The sequence below is a fragment of the Rutidosis leptorrhynchoides genome, chromosome 8, assembly GCF_046630445.1.
Source record: "Rutidosis leptorrhynchoides isolate AG116_Rl617_1_P2 chromosome 8, CSIRO_AGI_Rlap_v1, whole genome shotgun sequence".
Lineage (NCBI taxonomy): Eukaryota > Viridiplantae > Streptophyta > Magnoliopsida > Asterales > Asteraceae > Rutidosis > Rutidosis leptorrhynchoides.
In genome coordinates, this window is record NC_092340.1 from 104,979,517 (window position 1) to 105,000,232 (window position 20,716).

The following is a 20,716-nucleotide window of genomic DNA, read 5'->3' on the forward strand; positions in this document are numbered from 1 at the left end:
TGCCTTAACAGTTGCTTGTTCAACGCTTTCCTTTACAACCGGACGGTAGTTTGCCGAAAGGTAATATACGGGACAAGTAAACTGGACGTGTTGCTTTCCAAATACAAGGTTAGCAAGTGGGTGACACAAAACCGCAAGTTTTGAGCTAAAATTTTCAAATCTGAAACCCACCAAACCCACAAAAATATTTTGCAAACACCGGTAAAGGGTTATCCCTGAAAACTTATCTAGGGTAAAAACTAGATTTAATTTTCAAAAGATCAAATGTTTTCATAAAGATCCAATTTCCTTAATGGATCTAAATTTTTATAGTCATGTGGGACTGTGTGACGACCCGGAAATTTCTGACCAAATTTAAACTTTAATATTTATATTATTTCGACACGATAAGCAATGTTTGTTAAGTTAAATCTCAAGAATTTTAAACTGTGTTCATATATTTATTATAACCTCGACCAAATTCCGACGATTCACGAACCGTTATATACAAATAGATATGTATATGTATATATATATTATAACTTGAGAATATTAATAAAGTATTAAACGTATAATACTTTACACAAACGTATTTGTTTCAATATGATTTTCGACGAAATTAAAAAAAAATATATTAAATGATTGAACTATTAGAAACATTGAATTATGATTACAAGTCTCTGTTGAGAGGTCCACTATGATTTGAGAAAATCTATTCCTCTTAACGATATTCAGAATAATTTGTAAAGCTATTTATAAATAAAAACAAAAAGTGTCATTTACGAAAGTTAGACAAAATTAGTAGAGAATTTGTTTCCATAATATTCTATTAATCTATTTTCAAACGTACAAAGACGTTTTCAGTTTAAAAAGAACTTTATTATTAAAATGTATATAACTTTTATAAATATCTAGAATCACTTTTGACAACTCATTACTTAACCAGTATAATAAATATAACGATATTTATATTTTATTTCATTAAATATATATAACGATTTAAATTAATATTATATATATTTATACGCGTATTATACATACATAGTATAAGCATATTATACATACATAGTTTTTATACTTTTACTATACTTTAACTTTACCTTTACTTTACTTTTACTTTTACTTTACTTTAACTTTAATAATCCACTTTAATAATTTATACTTTAATAATTCACTTTAATAATTCATACTTTAATAATTCACTTTAATAATTCATACTTTAATAATTCACTTTAATAATTCATACTTTAATAATTCAAAAATCTATTATAAATAGAATTCAATAGGTTTCATTATTTCATAGAAACTTGAAAATATATTTCTCTAAACTCTCTCAATCGATTTATATATATATATATATAAATATATATTTGCTCTGTATTATTTCAAGATATTATTAGTATACATAAAATATTACGACGGAGTACTGTCCGAGTGATTTCAAAATAGTTTTTTTTTTAATGAGTCGAAGCTAAGGAAATTATGGGTTATAGCTATGGAGGTGATGGGTATGGTTCATGGGTATGCTCGTGAGGTCAATCTAGTGTTTATCATCTCCGTTGCGTCTACGTACTTTCCTGCAATATTGAATCTCAATATTGATACGTGAGCACTCATAACTTAACTTTTATATATCAATAGTGTATCCCTGACTAGTGCTCGAGTATATAGGATTATGCATGCTCGTACATTCGATATTGTCCTTAGATAGGTTTGTTGAATCCTGAATTAGATACATATGCTACTGAGATAGAGTATATGATATGCATGTCATTGGAAAGCTAGCAAAAAATTAAGAACTTTTCATTTAGATATCGAATGGTTTCGATGAACGGATTAGAAGTTATAGTCAACTGAATTTTAGTATTATTGTTAAAATGATTATTATTACTATCGTCGTTATTATTTTAATAGAAATAGAAATATCATTGTTATTATAAAATATCATTATTACTATTATGTTAGTATTATCATTTTATCATAATACCATTTTTAGTAAATATAAATATTGTTATTTTTTTTTATAGAATAATAATAATTATTATTATAAAATAATACAACTTTTACTTATTATTATTATGATCAATATTATTTTATCAAATAAATAGGGGATACAAAGATATTTTTCACCACGCGTAATAATTACATTAATAATACTTACCACTATAGTTTTACGATATTAAGTGAACTTTATAAATTTTACTACTTAAGATATATAAAAGTATATTTTATCATATATAAATGTTAATATAAAGTTTTATTAATAAATGACTTTTATTATTATAAAATCTAATAAATATATTTAAATATATAAAACGACTATAGTTAAGTTATATAATAAACACGTATAAATTTTAGAAGTCATTTTGGGTCAAGTTGACTTTTGTTGACTTTTGCATATTAGTCTCGAGCATTAGGATTGTGGTACACTATGACTTGACCAAAAATTGTTAGACAAATTGATGATGTAGCGGGAGGGTACGAAATAGTATTATTTTTAATACAAAATACTACAAAATATGACACAAGTTTTATTAATTTACGGATGGGATATACCTAAACCTTGCTACAACACTATAGGCAGTGTACCTAATCGTAGAGTAGTGTAGTTTTTAGTAAGTCCGGTTCGTTCCACAGGGAGCTGGTGATACTTACTATATTTTTAACTATATTTATACAAAATATATATAATTATATAAGTAGTAATATTATTATAAAAGGGGGGTTTTACCGTTTAATGACCGGTTTGTCGATTCTATATTTTAAGCGTAAAGATAAATGACGATAATTAAAGTGCGTAAAATAATGACAATAAATAAAATGACAGTAAATAAAATTGCGAGTAATAAAATGACAGTAAATAAAGATACGATGAGAAATATAATAAAAGAATTATGCTTATTTAAACTTCCGTAATCATGATGTTTGACGTGTTGATTTTAATTTATTACCATGGGTTAATTGTCCTTTGTCCTGGTTTATTTGATACGTCTATCTGGTTTTTGTCCATAATAGTCCATCGGTCATAAAAATAAAGTGCGAGTATCCTCGTCAAATTACCCTTATACCCGAAGTCAAATATTCCAACTGATTAAGGATTTAAACTGTGACGCAGTTATCACTTCTGTCAACAATTACACCAGTTATCACTGTATGTAATCCACCCCTGTTTTAATTAGTTTATGAATATTAATTCATCCACTTGATCAGAATGAATAATCAATTACCCAACCCAATTGATTAATTAAATGATTATAACAGATTCCATATGAACATCACTAAATAGGACAACCATAATCATTATTAATTATTAGGTTAATTAATTTGAAGATAGGTTCGACAGACTCCAATGAGTTGTCACTCAATTAGACAATACCCCCCATCTATTAATAGTCAATAGTTCAATTTCCACAAGTGTCGGTCTTTTGCCCAAACCTTAATTATGGTCCAAAGTTCAATAACCCCTTCTTAATATTTTAGCCCAACATCACGATTACTTCGGCTCAAATAAGCATAATAATAACTTAGTTACGATACATTAATGTAAAAAGGTTGAACATAACTTACAATGATTAAAAATAGCGTAGCGTTACACGGACAGAATTTCGACTTACACACTCAAACGATCTCTATCATAAATCTTATTATTATCATAATTTAAAATTAAAATTAAGATTATTGTTATATCTTATTAAGTTAACATTATGATAGAGATATAGAATATAGATATTGATAATTGATATTGATAAATAAGAAAAAAGATAGAAAAAGGTATGTTTTTACATTACGATTACAAAGCCTTTTATAGGCGAATTTAGAAATTGAATTTTCACTTATGACCCCTGAACTATGCTCAATTAACAACTTTTTATTATTTAATATTATTCTTATTATGAATTATTTAAATATTATATTTTATTCTTGTGCATAGTTGACTCGTAATTTTTACACCGTTGCGTCGAGCGTTGAGAGTTGACTCTGGTCCCGGTTCCGGATTTTCGAACGTCCTTGCGTACAATTTTATATTTTGTACTTTGCATTTTGTAACTTGTACTCTTGTCATTTTTAGACGTTCCTCATCAATAATTTGAACCTTTTTGATTGTATCTTGTACTTTTGAGCTTTTTGGACCTTTGTGTCTTCAATTCGTCGTTTTCGCCTTTTGTCTTCGCACTTATTTAAAATAAACGAATATTACTTGAAAATGGAACAATTGCAACTAAAATCTTGTCTTTCTTGGGGGATTTTGCTATGAAATATATGTTCCTTTTTAGCCTTATCAATATCCCCACACTTGAGCGTTGCTTGTCCTCAAGCAATACAGTCTTGAAATAATATAATACATCACACGAATCACTTCTTTATTCTTCACACTTTGTACATCAGTGATTTTGATAGAGCGGTATAAACAATGATAGTAACGATATGGTTAAAGGTGGGTGTGTCATCCACAGTTGCCTTGGGTTTAGGACAACGACACTTGCAATCAAATAGCCGATTTACTTTCGGTTTCCAAAGCAAAGTGCACATTTGAAAGGCGGTTTACAGTCCCACATGACTATAAAAATTTAGATCCTTTAAGGAAATTGGATCTTTATGAAAACATTTGATCTTTTGAAAATTCAAGCTAGATTTTACCCTAGACAAGTTTTCTGATTTGATCCATCATCGGTGTTGCAAAATATATTTGTGGATCAATATTTTGGCTAAAACTTTTAGGTTCGTGTAATCCACTGCTATCCCGGTATCGGAAAGTACACATCCAGTTTACTTGTTCCGTATATTATCTTTCGGTAAACTACCGTCCGGTTGTAAAGGAAAGCGATGAACAAGAAACTGTTAAGGCAATGTCCCGTGACATGCAGATGATTATGGTCTTTTAACGTGTCGGATGCTAGAACTATCCTTGGTAGGAGCGATAGTAAAGATCATCCTATGATTTTTCGGTCTGGCACAAGGTCCTGTCTCCGACCATGCTATGCAACCACCGTTCTTACGGTTGACACCCGATTTGGTTCAGGTGACCTAATGAATTCCAGGTGAATTCCTAGGATTTTACGTTCAATGGTAATGAACGCATTGAAAATGGGTTTTCAGAAAACAAATCGGTTTGTATTTTTGATCAAAATATTTTCTCGTTCAAGCTCGAGTTTAGATATCATTGAATTCCATGAGTTTGAATTCTCAATCTTTAAGGTCAATCTCAAGGATTGAGTAATATCAGTCTTAAAAGCTGATTTTTAATCTTTAAGGAGATTATCCTTTCTGGGGATCTGATTCATTAGTCTTATCAAGCTAATTTGCACGGTGCCTCCCCATTGTACGAGATAAATCCTTCTCATGGTTAGGATAAATCTGACCACTTGGCGACCCTGTTTGATGCTGAGGTCCGTGGATTTCCTGCTGATTTTAGAGATGACTTTTCTAGATTTTTCGTCAACCTACAGCTGGTCTGGACGATAACTTCTTGACCTAAATCAAGAAGCGCGTGTCTTTTTCGGAAGACTTTACTTCCTTTTAATGATGGAATTGATTCATCGTGTAGATCCATCTTTCTTTCAAATATATTACAGTAAACCGGGTAAAACTGATTAGTATCATCCAAAACAAAAGTACCTGCAATAATCTTGTACAAAGATATGTGATAGATAATTTTTAATTGAATAACTTGGTACATTCTCCCCACACTTAGTTTCTTTCTTTGCTTTTTTATTCTCCTTTATTCCATTTTAAATGAATTCAAGCATTTTAGGTTGTTTCTCAATTTATGTCCTTTCCGAGGTAACGATAATTTCGGCATTAACACCTAGTTTTATCGTTCATAAATATGTATAAACATGATTTTGAATTCATTTAGTTAAAAAATTTTAAAATTTTCATAATATTTAGAAAATAAGCCAAGTATAAACCCGAGAGAATTTATAACCCTTCCCCACACTTGAGATCATGCAATGCCCTCATTTGCATGAAATCAGACTATAATTATTAATTCATGAGGGTGATTAGTGTAGAAAAGTGATTAAAAATACCCAGTTTGTAATTACAAAGCTCGTCGAATGATAGATGGCGCGCCTCATCGTTCATTCCTTCATTTATTATATCACATTTGTTGTTTTGCATCTTGTCGTCAAAATCAGTACCTTTTGCTGAACTTATTGTTAGTCTTTGAAAGTGCGTTGTTTTACCCTGTTGTTTACATGATAAAATACGAACATATATACATATTTTTAAAGTTGGGTATATTACCCCACGTTCAAAAATTTATAAAATCAAATATATTTTTTTTTGGCATACTTTAAATCAATAAAATTAAAAATAATGATGAAAAAATTTTTCGCCCCGCCCTCGGGTAAAGTAATTTCGGCTCAACGGCCTAGTCTTCAACTCACGACGAATTTTAGAAATCATTTTTTTTCAACTTAATGAAATAAAGTAAATTTTTGTTTTTAAATTCACACAAAACTTAAAAAGAAAACATATTAATTTCATATAAAACCTAAAAAACAAAAAAAATTCAGAATGAGGGGAGAAAACTAGTTCTTTAGTGTCTGCTAGCGGAAAAGACCAATCGAATTCCATTCTCGGAACTACACGAGAACAGAACAACTAACTCCAAACAGCATTTTCTTTTTAGAATATTTGAATCTCCTCACACTTAGGTAGATGTGGTGTCGAAATTGTGATTAACTTCATCGTCAATTTTTCTTGGACCATAATCAACTTGCATATCTGTGACTTTTGCTTTAAGCCAGTGACCAGCTTTTTCCGTAATATCCACAAATTCAACTAGCTTCGCCTTTTCTTTAGGCGACAGATTGGATACTAACCGGTTATATAACCTAAAGTTTCCCTTACTTTTAGCATCAATAACCCGTTTAAAAAGTTTCTTCATTGAACTGTTAATAACGGGGTTATTTAATTTCGTATCAACTATGGGGTTCTTTATTATCAAGTCATCATTAGGTGTTACTTCATTTTCCCCACACTTAGGCGTTCTATTATTGTTAAGCATTACCGTTGGAGTTGGTAAAACAACATGGTTCTTACCAATCGTTTTTGTCGGTTCAACGGTTTTGGTTTGTGGATATTTAGACTTTCGAATCATAAAGGTGATCGATTTCTCATCATTACTAAGTGTCATTCTACCCTTTCTTACATCAAATAACGCCCCGGTGGACGCTAAGAATGGTCGACCTAAAATTAGAGGAACGTTTGAGTCCTCTTCTATGTCAATGACAATGAATTCGACTAGAAAGGTTAAATTACCTACTTGAACGGGTAGGTTGTCAGCAATTCCAACTGGGTGCTTAATGGTTTGATCAAGGAGTCGAACACTCATATCCGTTGGAGTTAACTCACCTACACCTAATCTCTTATATAATGAAAGAGGCATAACACTCACACTTGAACCTAAATCTGCTAGTGCATCATACATGACACAGTCACTAAGTAGACAAGGAACAATAAATTCACCCGGATCACCTACCCTAGGTGGAGGATTTGGTGGAACTGTCTTCACCGGGTTTACTTCTACTGTTTTTGTTTCTTGCACTTTTTTATTCTTCTTCTTCTTCTTTCCAGAGGTATCACAAACTTTATTACCTATTACTTGCTCATACTCAACTCCTTTTCTTGGAAACGGGATGGGTGGTCTGTATGGTGCCACCACTGGCTTTACATACTCGGGTGGTGGTGGTGGTGTAACTTCTTCATTGTTACTTACATCTAAAACTTTCTCATCTTCTGGTATTGGTTTTTCAGAATTTGTTGATATCATGTTAACATTTTCATTTCGAGGATTTACTTCATTATTACTCGGTAGCTTTCCTTGTTCCCTTTCACTCATCAATCTAACAAGAGTACCTACTTCTTTTTCTAGATTCAAAATGGAAGCTTGTTGAGTTCTAAATGACTGCTCAAACCTCTCATTCGTTTGGGTTTGAGTTTCAATAAATTGTGTTTGAGATTCAACTAGCTTAAATACCACTTCTTCCAGATTTGACTTCTTCTCGTCGGTTTGTTGTGGTGGTTTATACAAGCCAGGTCTTTGTTGATTGAAAGTGTTGTTTTGAGTTGGTTGGTTATTCGGACCTTGTTGGTTATACGAGTTATTGTCGGGTCCTTTTGGATTGTAAAGAATGTTTTGATTTCGATTGAAGTTTGGCCTTGGCGGTTGATAATTATTCTGATAACTATTTTCCAGCCTTTGGTTCATGTAGACAACATTCTCACGTTGTTCCATCGTTTGTTCAATGTGACAGTCTTTCATTAAGTGTGGTCCACCGCATTGCTCATAACTGATTCGTATTGCGTGAATATCTTTATTCATCTTTTCCATTCGTCTTTCGAAAGCATCTATTTTTGCGGAAACGGAATCAAAGTCATGGCTAGAATCGGCTCTAGCCGCTTTAGATGAACGAAAAATATCTTTTTCTTGATGCCACTCATGAGAGTGGGAGGCTGTGTTATCAATAATTTTGTAAGCTTCAGTTGCGGTTTTCTTCATAATGGAACCACCAGCTGTTATGTCGATGTCTTTTCGTGTAGCAACGTTGACACCTTGGTAGAATATTTGTACTATTTGATAAGTGTCTAAACCGTGTTGAGGACATCCTCTCAACAACTTTCCAAATCTTGTCCACGCCTCATATAGAGTTTCATTTGGCTTTTGCGCGAACGTAACAATTTCTCCTTGAAGTCTCACGGCTTTGGATGCCGGAAAGAATTGTTTAAGAAATTTTTCAACTAAAACATCCCATGTGTCAATCGCCCCTTCAGGTAACGATTCTAACCAATCTTTGGCTTCTCCCTTTAAAGTCCAGGGAAACAACATGAGATAGATCTGCTCATCTTCCACTTCTCGGATTTTGAATAGTGTACAAATTCTTTTAAACGTACGAAGGTGTTCGTTAGGATCTTCATTCGGTGCACCACTGAATTGGCATTGGTTAGTTACCATGTGTAGAATTTGTCCTTTGATTTCATAATCTGGCGCATTAACTTCTGGCTTAATAATGGCGTGACCTTGGCCCGTGCGTGTGGCTCTCATTCGATCTTCCATACTTAGAGGTTCCGTTACTTCCATAATTGAATTTGTTGAATACGAATCACTAGAGGATTCTGATTTAATGGTTTGTGGCTCAGGAGGAATAATTAGTGGTTCAGGATCTTGGAATTGTCCTTGAATATGCTCCGGGTTCTTAATTGTGAAGTCGGGTTCAAAAGATGGATTATCGGAAATTTGAGTTGGAGTTCTTGTTCGACTAGATGACGATTCTAAAGAAAAATCAACGGCGACAATATTTGCTAGATGTTTTGATCGAGTTACAGGTGGTGAACGTATGAAAGGTGGTGAACGTTTTGCTCGGTGCATTCACAGAATATCCTATTAGTTATAAAAATAAGAAAAACTTATATAAGTTGTCCAATCAATAGACTTTTCTGATTTTGCCCACGTTTCGAATAGCCAAAAGATGCAGCAGAGGGGCAGGATTCGTTTGGTCTCAATATAATTGAGTACTGTTTGGCTCCAATAACCCGGTCCACGTACAAATCCAACTATTACTACGAACCAGAAAATTTTGATGTCTATCAATTTAACCACTTAAAATAAATTTTCGTAATTTTAAGAAATTTAGAGAAGAAGTAGAAAAAAATCTAAGTCCTAAAAACTAGAATGGCGAGAAATAAGAAAGAAAAAGATTGCGCGTCGAAAAAGGTCGAAAAATAAAAAGGTCGAAAAATAGGCGTCGAAAAATAAAAATAAGAAAGTAGTGCGAAATACGGCGTCGTAAAATTCTAAAGCACCTAAAACTTAATCTAAGGAATAAGCATTTAAGGGATTTTACGGCAAAGCCTAAAAATTCTAGAAGTAAAAATAACTATGGCAAAACTAAACTTAATACGAAAAGTTGCGACTATAGTCTAAAAATCTAAAGGTAATAAAACTAAAAAAAAAACAATTTTTTTTTATAGACAAAATCTTAAAAAATATATATATTTTTTTTTAATAATTTTTTTTTTCTTACGTTTTTTTTTTTTTTTTTTTTTACGTTTTTGTTTTTTTTTACGTTTTTTTTTTTTTTTTTTTAAGTTTTTTTTTTTTTTTTTTTACGTTTTTTTTTTTAAAACGAATTTTTTTTCTAAAAAAAAACGTTTTTTTTTTACAATTATTTTTTTTTTTTTTTTTTATAAAAAATGATTTTTTTTTACAAATTAATACTTTTTTTTATAATTATTATTTTTTTTCAAAACTTTTTTTTTAATTCATTTACTATTCATGAATAGTAAATGAAAAGAAATTAATTAATTTACTATTCACATGAAAGCGACATGATAGAAATTATTAATTACAATTTACATAATATACCCCTGAAGTATTTAATAAATACGACTTTTTAAAACTTTTACGATTCAAAATATATTCTAAAATATTATTATATTATTATATTCTATTTCAATATTATTATATTATTATATTCTATTTCAATATTATTATATTATTATATTTTATTTCAATATTATTATAATTAAAAATATAGCGTTTTAGCGCTCTCCGGCAGCGGCGCCAAAAACTTGATGATGTAGCGTGAGGGTACGAAATAGTATTATTTTTAATACAAAATACTACAAAATATGACACAAGTTTTATTAATTTACGGATGGGATATACCTAAACCTTGCTACAACACTATAGGCAGTGTACCTAATCGTAGAGTAGTGTAGTTTTTAGTAAGTCCGGTTCGTTCCACAGGGAGCTGGTGATACTTACTATATTTTTAACTATATTTATACAAAATATATATAATTATATAAGTAGTAATATTATTATAAAAGGGGGGTTTTACCGTTTAATGACCGGTTTGTCGATTCTATATTTTAAGCGTAAAGATAAATGACGATAATTAAAGTGCGTAAAATAATGACAATAAATAAAATGACAGTAAATAAAATTGCGAGTAATAAAATGACAGTAAATAAAGATACGATGAGAAATATAATAAAAGAATTATGCTTATTTAAACTTCCGTAATCATGATGTTTGACGTGTTGATTTTAATTTATTACCATGGGTTAATTGTCCTTTGTCCTGGTTTATTTGATACGTCTATCTGGTTTTTGTCCATAATAGTCCATCGGTCATAAAAATAAAGTGCGAGTATCCTCGTCAAATTACCCTTATACCCGAAGTCAAATATTCCAACTGATTAAGGATTTAAACTGTGACGCAGTTATCACTTCTGTCAACAATTACACCAGTTATCACTGTATGTAATCCACCCCTGTTTTAATTAGTTTATGAATATTAATTCATCCACTTGATCAGAATGAATAATCAATTACCCAACCCAATTGATTAATTAAATGATTATAACAGATTCCATATGAACATCACTAAATAGGACAACCATAATCATTATTAATTATTAGGTTAATTAATTTGAAGATAGGTTCGACAGACTCCAATGAGTTGTCACTCAATTAGACAATACCCCCCATCTATTAATAGTCAATAGTTCAATTTCCACAAGTGTCGGTCTTTTGCCCAAACCTTAATTATGGTCCAAAGTTCAATAACCCCTTCTTAATATTTTAGCCCAACATCACGATTACTTCGGCTCAAATAAGCATAATAATAACTTAGTTACGATACATTAATGTAAAAAGGTTGAACATAACTTACAATAATTAAAAATAGTGTAGCGTTACACGGACAGAATTTCGACTTACACACTCAAACGATCTCTATCATAAATCTTATTATTATCATAATTTAAAATTAAAATTAAGATTATTGTTATATCTTATTAAGTTAACATTATGATAGAGATATAGAATATAGATATTGATAATTGATATTGATAAATAAGAAAAAGATAGAAAAAGGTATGTTTTTACATTACGATTACAAAGCCTTTTATAGGCGAATTTAGAAATTGAATTTTCACTTATGACCCCTGAACTATGCTCAATTAACAACTTTTTATTATTTAATATTATTCTTATTATGAATTATTTAAATATTATATTTTATTCTTGTGCATAGTTGACTCGTAATTTTTACACCGTTGCGTCGAGCGTTGAGAGTTGACTCTGGTCCCGGTTCCGGATTTTCGAACGTCCTTGCGTACAATTTTATATTTTGTACTTTGCGTTTTGTAACTTGTACTCTTGTCATTTTTAGACGTTCCTCATCAATAATTTGAACCTTTTTGATTGTATCTTGTACTTTTGAGCTTTTTGGACCTTTGTGTCTTCAATTCGTCGTTTTCGCCTTTTGTCTTCGCACTTATTTAAAATAAACGAATATTACTTGAAAATGGAACAATTGCAACTAAAATCTTGTCTTTCTTGGGGGATTTTGCTATGAAATATATGTTCCTTTTTAGCCTTATCACAAATATTGACCAACATATAAATATATATAATTAATATAGGTTCGTGAATCCGAGGCCAACCTTGCACTTGTTAAATGACGTTATATGTATTTTTACTACGAAATACAGTATGGTGAGTTTCATTTGCTCCCTTTTATATATATTTTTGGGACTGAGAATACATGCGCTGTTTTTATAAATGTTTTACGAAATAGGCACAAGTACTAAAACTAATTCTACGTGGGTTTAAACCAGAAATATACCCTTAGCTTGGTAACATTAAATTACTTGTCTATGTACGGTAGGCGCGAATCCTAAAGATAGATCTATTGGGCCTGACAAACCCCATCCTGACTATGGGATGCTTTAGTACTTCGATGTTATTTTAAACACACCTGATCTGGTGTACTTCAGAGGGTAAAACATGAACGTTAAGGCTTGTTACCGGGTGCCTACAACTTATAGAATACTTTTATACACTTGCGAGTGTACATATATTTATAAACGAAAATCTTGTGGTCTATTAATATATTGAAATGATTGTTATGATAAACCTATGAACTCACTAACCTTTTGGTTGACACTTTAAAGCATGTTTATTCTTAGGTATTAAAGAAATCTTCCGCTGTGCATTAGCTCATTTTAAGGATATTACTTGGAGTCATTCATGGCATATTTTGAAAGACGTTGCATTCGAGTCATTGAGTTCATCAAGATTATTATTATGTCAATTATAGTTGGTTGTATTATGAAATGGTGTGCATGTCGTCAACTTTTGTTGTAAAGAAAGTTTGTCTTTTAAAAACGAATGCAATGTTTGTAAAATGTATCATATAGAGGTTAAATACCTCGCGATGTAATCAACTATTGTGAATCGTTTATAATGTATATGAACGGGTCCTTTCAGTTGGTATCAGAGCGGTGGTCTTAGCGAACCAGGTCTGTATTAGTGTGTCTAACTGATAGTCGTTAGGATGCATTAGTGAGTCTGGACTTCGACCGTGTCTGCATGTCAAAAGTTTTGCGCATCATTTTTGTCCGAAATTACCTGCTTATCATTCTTAGTCTAGATACATCTTATTGCATTGATTGCATGAATAGTGTATAGACAAAATTCATATCTTAGTGTATCTGCTAATTCATATCTTAGCGTATCTGTTACTGTAAACTTTGCCTGACATATTCCGTAAATTCCTCCGTAATCTACGAAACCTTTTGCTCTATATAATTAGAATACTACCCGATAGCCGGAAAATCATTTCATATCGAAAAATTCTTTATTCAATCGTACGAAATGGAATTCGTCATTTGTTCAAGTCCCTCGGATTCCGAAATGGAATCCCACTCAAGTTCCGAAAGCAGTGTGACCGGAATGGATCAACCAATTAGTCATCATCTATTCTGGATGAATTGGGATGAGTTCGTAGCCTCCTTAATCATTGGAGACAAGAAGAAGGTGATCCCTTCCATCCACCACATTGCCCTCTTGGCGAAGAACCTGAAGCACTTACCGGCGAACCTATCCGAAACACCATTTTCTCTCTTATTTCTAGAGTATCTCATCACGATTATATACTACATCAAATTCTAGATTTTATTTATCCACTCGTCCGAACTGACAATCACCCCGGTGTAATAGAAGAAGTCAACGCGCTTCGCGCTCGAGTAGTGGCTTTAGAGAATATGGTGCAAGGGTTACAAACACCAACAAATAACGAAGTATTAATTCATAATTTCAATTTTATTGAATAAATACTCCGTAAAAGTTATGTAATTTCTAAAGTCTTTAGGGATTATTCAGTTCTAGTTTCAACCGTAAATCAAATGAGTTTAATTTAATATTAACCCATTAAATCTATGTTACATCTGAAGAAAATATGCACATATATATTTTCATAAAGACTGTAATAAAATTCTGTTGTACAAACTATTAATTGTGAAATTTTTTTAACGGGTAGGTAATACCCGAGAGATATATAAATTCACAATTAATATGTTACATTTTTCGAATCTGATTAAGCAAATCATCAACTATACTCCCAAAATATCACAACAATATACATTCTTGTATAGTAATCAAAACAACCATTCTCACCCAAATTTGATTACGCGTTCTGATTTTGACAAATCAAAATCCAAGTCATGATTTAACAGAAGACATCACTCTTAGATTCCTATATCTTTCAAAGCTATACTTTGACTTCAAAACTGTGTTAGAACATCATATGTATTAACGATTACAATATGTGCTCAAACCCTTCGAAATTCCTGAAGACACTTCAACTAAGGAACAATCGAGATGATGATCCAACCACATGTTACCCACAGTTATACACCTGAAAAACTCTCAAAACCCAAGTCATAGTTCAACACGTATCCGTGTTAGACCCTTTGGCATTTACTAGCTAAAATAACTTTTCAATTCCGTTTCAAAATAGACAGTTTTGTCACAGCTCCAACAAGTCAACTTCGACTTCTCAATCAAAACAGTCTTATTATAACCTCGATAGATACGTTGCCCTTTCGCCAACGTTACTGGGGAATCGTTTATATTCACCACATTAGCAATAAACTTACCAACAACTTCACTGATCTTTGACTTTCCAAAAAAAAAAATCATTATAATTATCGAAACCCTATCATATACTCATTCGTACCTTATAACAAGAATTGCCATACCAATTTTTGAGAATCAGCAATCAGTATTTTGAAACCTCGCAGCATGTCTACATCAACAATTACATATACACACAACGTCTACCTCCAAGACTTACATTCTTTGAATGAGAAATTTCTGAAAAACACCCTAAACTGCGAACCAGTTCTCGAAATTTTGAAAAATGATGATGAAGCAGCAAAAACTCTAAACGACCTTAACAGTAAAAAGTTGGATGATAAAGGAGAGTATATTGGCAAAGCTCAAAAAAGAGAAGCTTTGGAACTGGAAAACGGATTGAGCAAAGTATGAAGGAGGCTGTGGACAAATCACAAAGGCTGAACCTGCCTTCAAAGAATCCAAATGAATCAGTACTTGCTGAAGTCATTAACGAATACCTTGCTCCTGACTCTAAACCCCTGCGGACAATATCCTTCATCATCCTCTGATATTAGACATTCTAAGATATCATCGTATCTTTCATTATAAATATCATCCATACCTCTGAAGATATTTTTATAATTATTCTTATCTGAAATCATTTACCTCTTCGCGCTATCTGTATTATATCATAAAAGAAACTATTTTAGTTTCTAAATTTTGAAACATTCGAGTTTAAAATAGGAATATTCTTGAAGAAGTGTTGGGAGCTGAAGCATGAGTTAGTATAATATAATGACACTTGATCAACGTGATTATATTACTGTAATTCATGCTGAGTTTCTAAATGAAACATGATGATTCACAGATCATAACGTCATCATGTGCTATGTTACACGACTCTTGTATTCTCTTTGATATCTGAATATCAAGAAAATATTTCTTGATGATTCGGCCTTTTTCGAGGTATTCTTGTAATTTGACAAGTCAAGATCTTGCCATTACAATTTTCTTCCTAGAACATTAACAATGTTCATTCCGAAATTTATATCTGCGAATTCTGGACCATTACAAGCGGTGCTTAATCGCAAGAAGAAGAAACGAAAGGACAATGCTCCGAACTAGAAATGGGAGTATAAATCATAGCAAATAGAAGAGAGCATTAACTGTGGATGACAATGATTATAGAAAAAGCAAGGACTTTGAAATATAAGGGAAGATATAAAACCCAACAACAACCCAAAAATCACAAACCGTATATATCAATGCATATAGCAATATAAAGACCCGGGAGAACTAAAAACACTATAAAACCAAGAGTATAGTAGAAGTAAATAGATTCTTCCGGAGGCAGATGAAAAAGAAGAGCGACAGATATGAAAGTGAGGAGTATATCAAGAATCAGCACTGGATGAAGCATATTGACAAATACTTTAAAATATGAGTTGAGAAGATGTGAGTTGTAAGAAAACAAATGAGGTGGATTTATAGTGAAATATCCGACAGAGAAATCAAAATGGATTATCGCATTAATTCGAAGAGGATCATAATTTCCTTAATCGCTGAATAATCAAATCTAATATAGATTACAAAGATTTTCTTTTCGGAGATCAATCGTGATGACGTCAAAAGATACGACGAATCACTATTATCTTATTTCATTCATTTACGATAACTTCACTCACACCTTCGAGTAATCGAATTATTTTATCCATTCTTCTTGAACATGATAAAACTCTATAATCGTTATAATAACATTCTCATTGTTAGTCATGACGACCTCTATCAAATTTCGGGGACGAAATTTCTTTAACGGGTAGGTACTGTGACGACCCGGAAATTTCCGACCAAATTTAAACTTTAATATTTATATTATTTCGACACGATAAGCAATGTTTGTTAAGTTAAATCTCAAGAATTTTAAACTGTGTTCATATATTTATTATAACCTCGACCAAATTCTGACGATTCACGAACCGTTATATACAAATAGATATGTATATGTATATATATATTATAACTTGAGAATATTAATAAAGTATTAAACGTATAATACTTTACACAAACGTATTTGTTTCAATATGATTTTCGACGAAATTAAAAAAAAATATATTAAATGATTGAATTATTAGAAACATTGAATTATGATTACAAGTCTCTGTTGAGAGGTCCACTATGATTTGAGAAAATCTATTCCTCTTAACGATATTCAGAATAATTTGTAAAGCTATTTATAAATAAAAACAAAAAGTGTCATTTACGAAAGTTAGACAAAATTAGTAGAGAATTTGTTTCCATAATATTCTATTAATCTATTTTCAAACGTACAAAGACGTTTTCAGTTTAAAAAGAACTTTATTATTAAAATGTATATAACTTTTATAAATATCTAGAATCACTTTTGACAACTCATTACTTAACCAGTATAATAAATATAACGATATTTATATTTTATTTTATTAAATATATATAACGATTTAAATTAATATTATATATATTTATACGCGTATTATACATACATAGTATAAGCATATTATACATACATAGTTTTTATACTTTTACTATACTTTAACTTTACCTTTACTTTACTTTTACTTTTACTTTACTTTAACTTTAATAATCCACTTTAATAATTTATACTTTAATAATTCACTTTAATAATTCATACTTTAATAATTCACTTTAATAATTCATACTTTAATAATTCACTTTAATAATTCATACTTTAATAATTCACTTTAATAATTCAAAAATCTATTATAAATAGAATTCAATAGGTTTCATTATTTCATAGAAACTTGAAAATATATTTCTCTAAACTCTCTCAATCGATTTATATATATATAAATATATATTTGCTCTGTATTATTTCAAGATATTATTAGTATACATAAAATATTACGACGGAGTGCTGTCCGAGTGATTTCAAAATAGTTTTTTTTGAATGAGTCGAAGCTAAGGAAATTATGGGTTATAGCTATGGAGGTGATGGGTATGGTTCATGGGTATGCTCGTGAGGTCAATCTAGTGTTTATCATCTCCGTTGCGTCTACGTACTTTCCTGCAATATTGAATCTCAATATTGATACGTGAGCACTCATAACTTAACTTTTATATATCAATAGTGTATCCCTGACTAGTGCTCGAGTATATAGGATTATGCATGCTCGTACATTCGATATTGTCCTTAGATAGGTTTGTTGAATCCTGAATTAGATACATATGCTACTGAGATAGAGTATATGATATGCATGTCATTGGAAAGCTAGCAAAAAATTAAGAACTTTTCATTTAGATATCGAATGGTTTCGATGAACGGATTAGAAGTTATAGTCAACTGAATTTTAGTATTATTGTTAAAATGATTATTATTACTATCGTCGTTATTATTTTAATAGAAATAGAAATATCATTGTTATTATAAAATATCATTATTACTATTATGTTAGTATTATCATTTTATCATAATACCATTTTTAGTAAATATAAATATTGTTATTTTTTTTATAGAATAATAATAATTATTATTATAAAATAATACAACTTTTACTTATTATTATTATGATCAATATTATTTTATCAAATAAATAGGGGATACAAAGATATTTTTCACCACGCGTAATAATTACATTAATAATACTTACCACTATAGTTTTACGATATTAAGTGAACTTTATAAATTTTACTACTTAACATATATAAAAGTATATTTTATCATATATAAACGTTAATATAAATTTTTATTAATAAATGACTTTTATTATTATAAAATCTAATAAATATATTTAAATATATAAAACGACTATAGTTAAGTTATATAATAAACACGTATAAATTTTAGAAGTCATTTTGGGTCAAGTTGACTTTTGTTGACTTTTGCATATTAGTCTCGAGCATTAGGATTGTGGTACACTATGACTTGACCAAAAATTGTTAGACAAATATTGACCAACATATAAATATATATAATTAATATAGGTTCGTGAATCCGAGGCCAACCTTGCACTTGTTAAATGACGTTATATGTATTTTTACTACGAAATACAGTATGGTGAGTTTCATTTGCTCCCTTTTATATATATTTTTGGGACTGAGAATACATGCGCTGTTTTTATAAATGTTTTACGAAATAGGCACAAGTACTAAAACTAATTCTACGTGGGTTTAAACCAGAAATATACCCTTAGCTTGGTAACATTAAACTACTTGTCTATGTACGGTAGGCGCGAATCCTAAAGATAGATCTATTGGGCCTGACAAACCCCATCCTGACTATGGGATGCTTTAGTACTTCGATGTTATTTTAAACACACCTGATCTGGTGTACTTCAGAGGGTAAAACATGAACGTTAAGGCTTGTTACCGGGTGCCTACAACTTATAGAATACTTTTATACACTTGCGAGTGTACATATATTTATAAACGAAAACCTTGTGGTCTATTAATATATTGAAATGATTGTTTTGATAAACCTATGAACTCACCAACCTTTTGGTTGACACTTTAAAGCATGTTTATTCTCAGGTATTAAAGAAATCTTCCGCTGTGCATTAGCTCATTTTAAGGATATTACTTGGATTCATTCATGGCATATTTTGAAAGACGTTGCATTCGAGTCATTGAGTTCATCAAGATTATTATTATGTCAATTATAGTTGGTTGTATTATGAAATGGTGTGCATGTCGTCAACTTTTGTTGTAAAGAAAGTTTGTCTTTTAAAAACGAATGCAATGTTTGTAAAATGTATCATATAGAGGTTAAATACCTCGCGATGTAATCAACTATTGTGAATCGTTTATAATGTATATGAACGGGTCCTTTCAGTTGGTATCAGAGCGGTGGTCTTAGCGAACCAGGTCTGTATTAGTGTGTCTAACTGATAGTCGTTAGGATGCATTAGTGAGTCTGGACTTCGACCGTGTCTGCATGTCAAAAGTTTTGCTCATCATTTTTGTCCGAAATTACCTGCTTATCATTCTTAGTCTAGATACATCTTATTGCATTGATTGCATGAATAGTGTATAGACAAAATTCATATCTTAGTGTATCTGCTAATTCATATCTTAGCGTATCTGTTACTGTAAACTTTGCCTGACATATTCCGTAAATTCCTCCGTAATCTACGAAACCTTTTGCTCTATATAATTAGAATACTACCCGATAGCCGGAAAATCATTTCATATCGAAAAATTCTTTATTCAATCGTACGAAATGGAATTCGTCATTTGTTCAAGTCCCTCGGATTCCGAAATGGAATCCCACTCAAGTTCCGAAAGCAGTGTGACCGGAATGGATCAACCAATTAGTCATCATCTATTCTGGATGAATTGGGATGAGTTCGTAGCCTCCTTAATCATTGGAGACAAGAAGAAGGTGATCCCTTCCATCCACCACATTGCCCTCTTGGCGAAGAACCTGAAGCACTTACCGGCGAACCTATCCGAAACACCATTTTCTCTCTTATTTCTAGAGTATCTCATCACGATTATATACTACATCAAATTCTAGATTTTATTTATCCACTCGTCCGAACTGACAATCACCCCGGTGTAATAGAAGAAGTCAACGCGCTTCGCGCTCGAGTAGTGGCTTTAGAGAATATGGTGCAAGGGTTACAAACACCAACAAATAACGAAGTATTAATTCATAATTTCAATTTTATTGAATAAATACTCCGTAAAAGTTATGTAATTTCTAAAGTCTTTAGGGATTATTCAGTTCTAGTTTCAACCGTAAATCAAATGAGTTTAATTTAATATTAACCCATTAAATCTATGTTACATCTGAAGAAAATATGCACATATATATTTTCATAAAGACTGT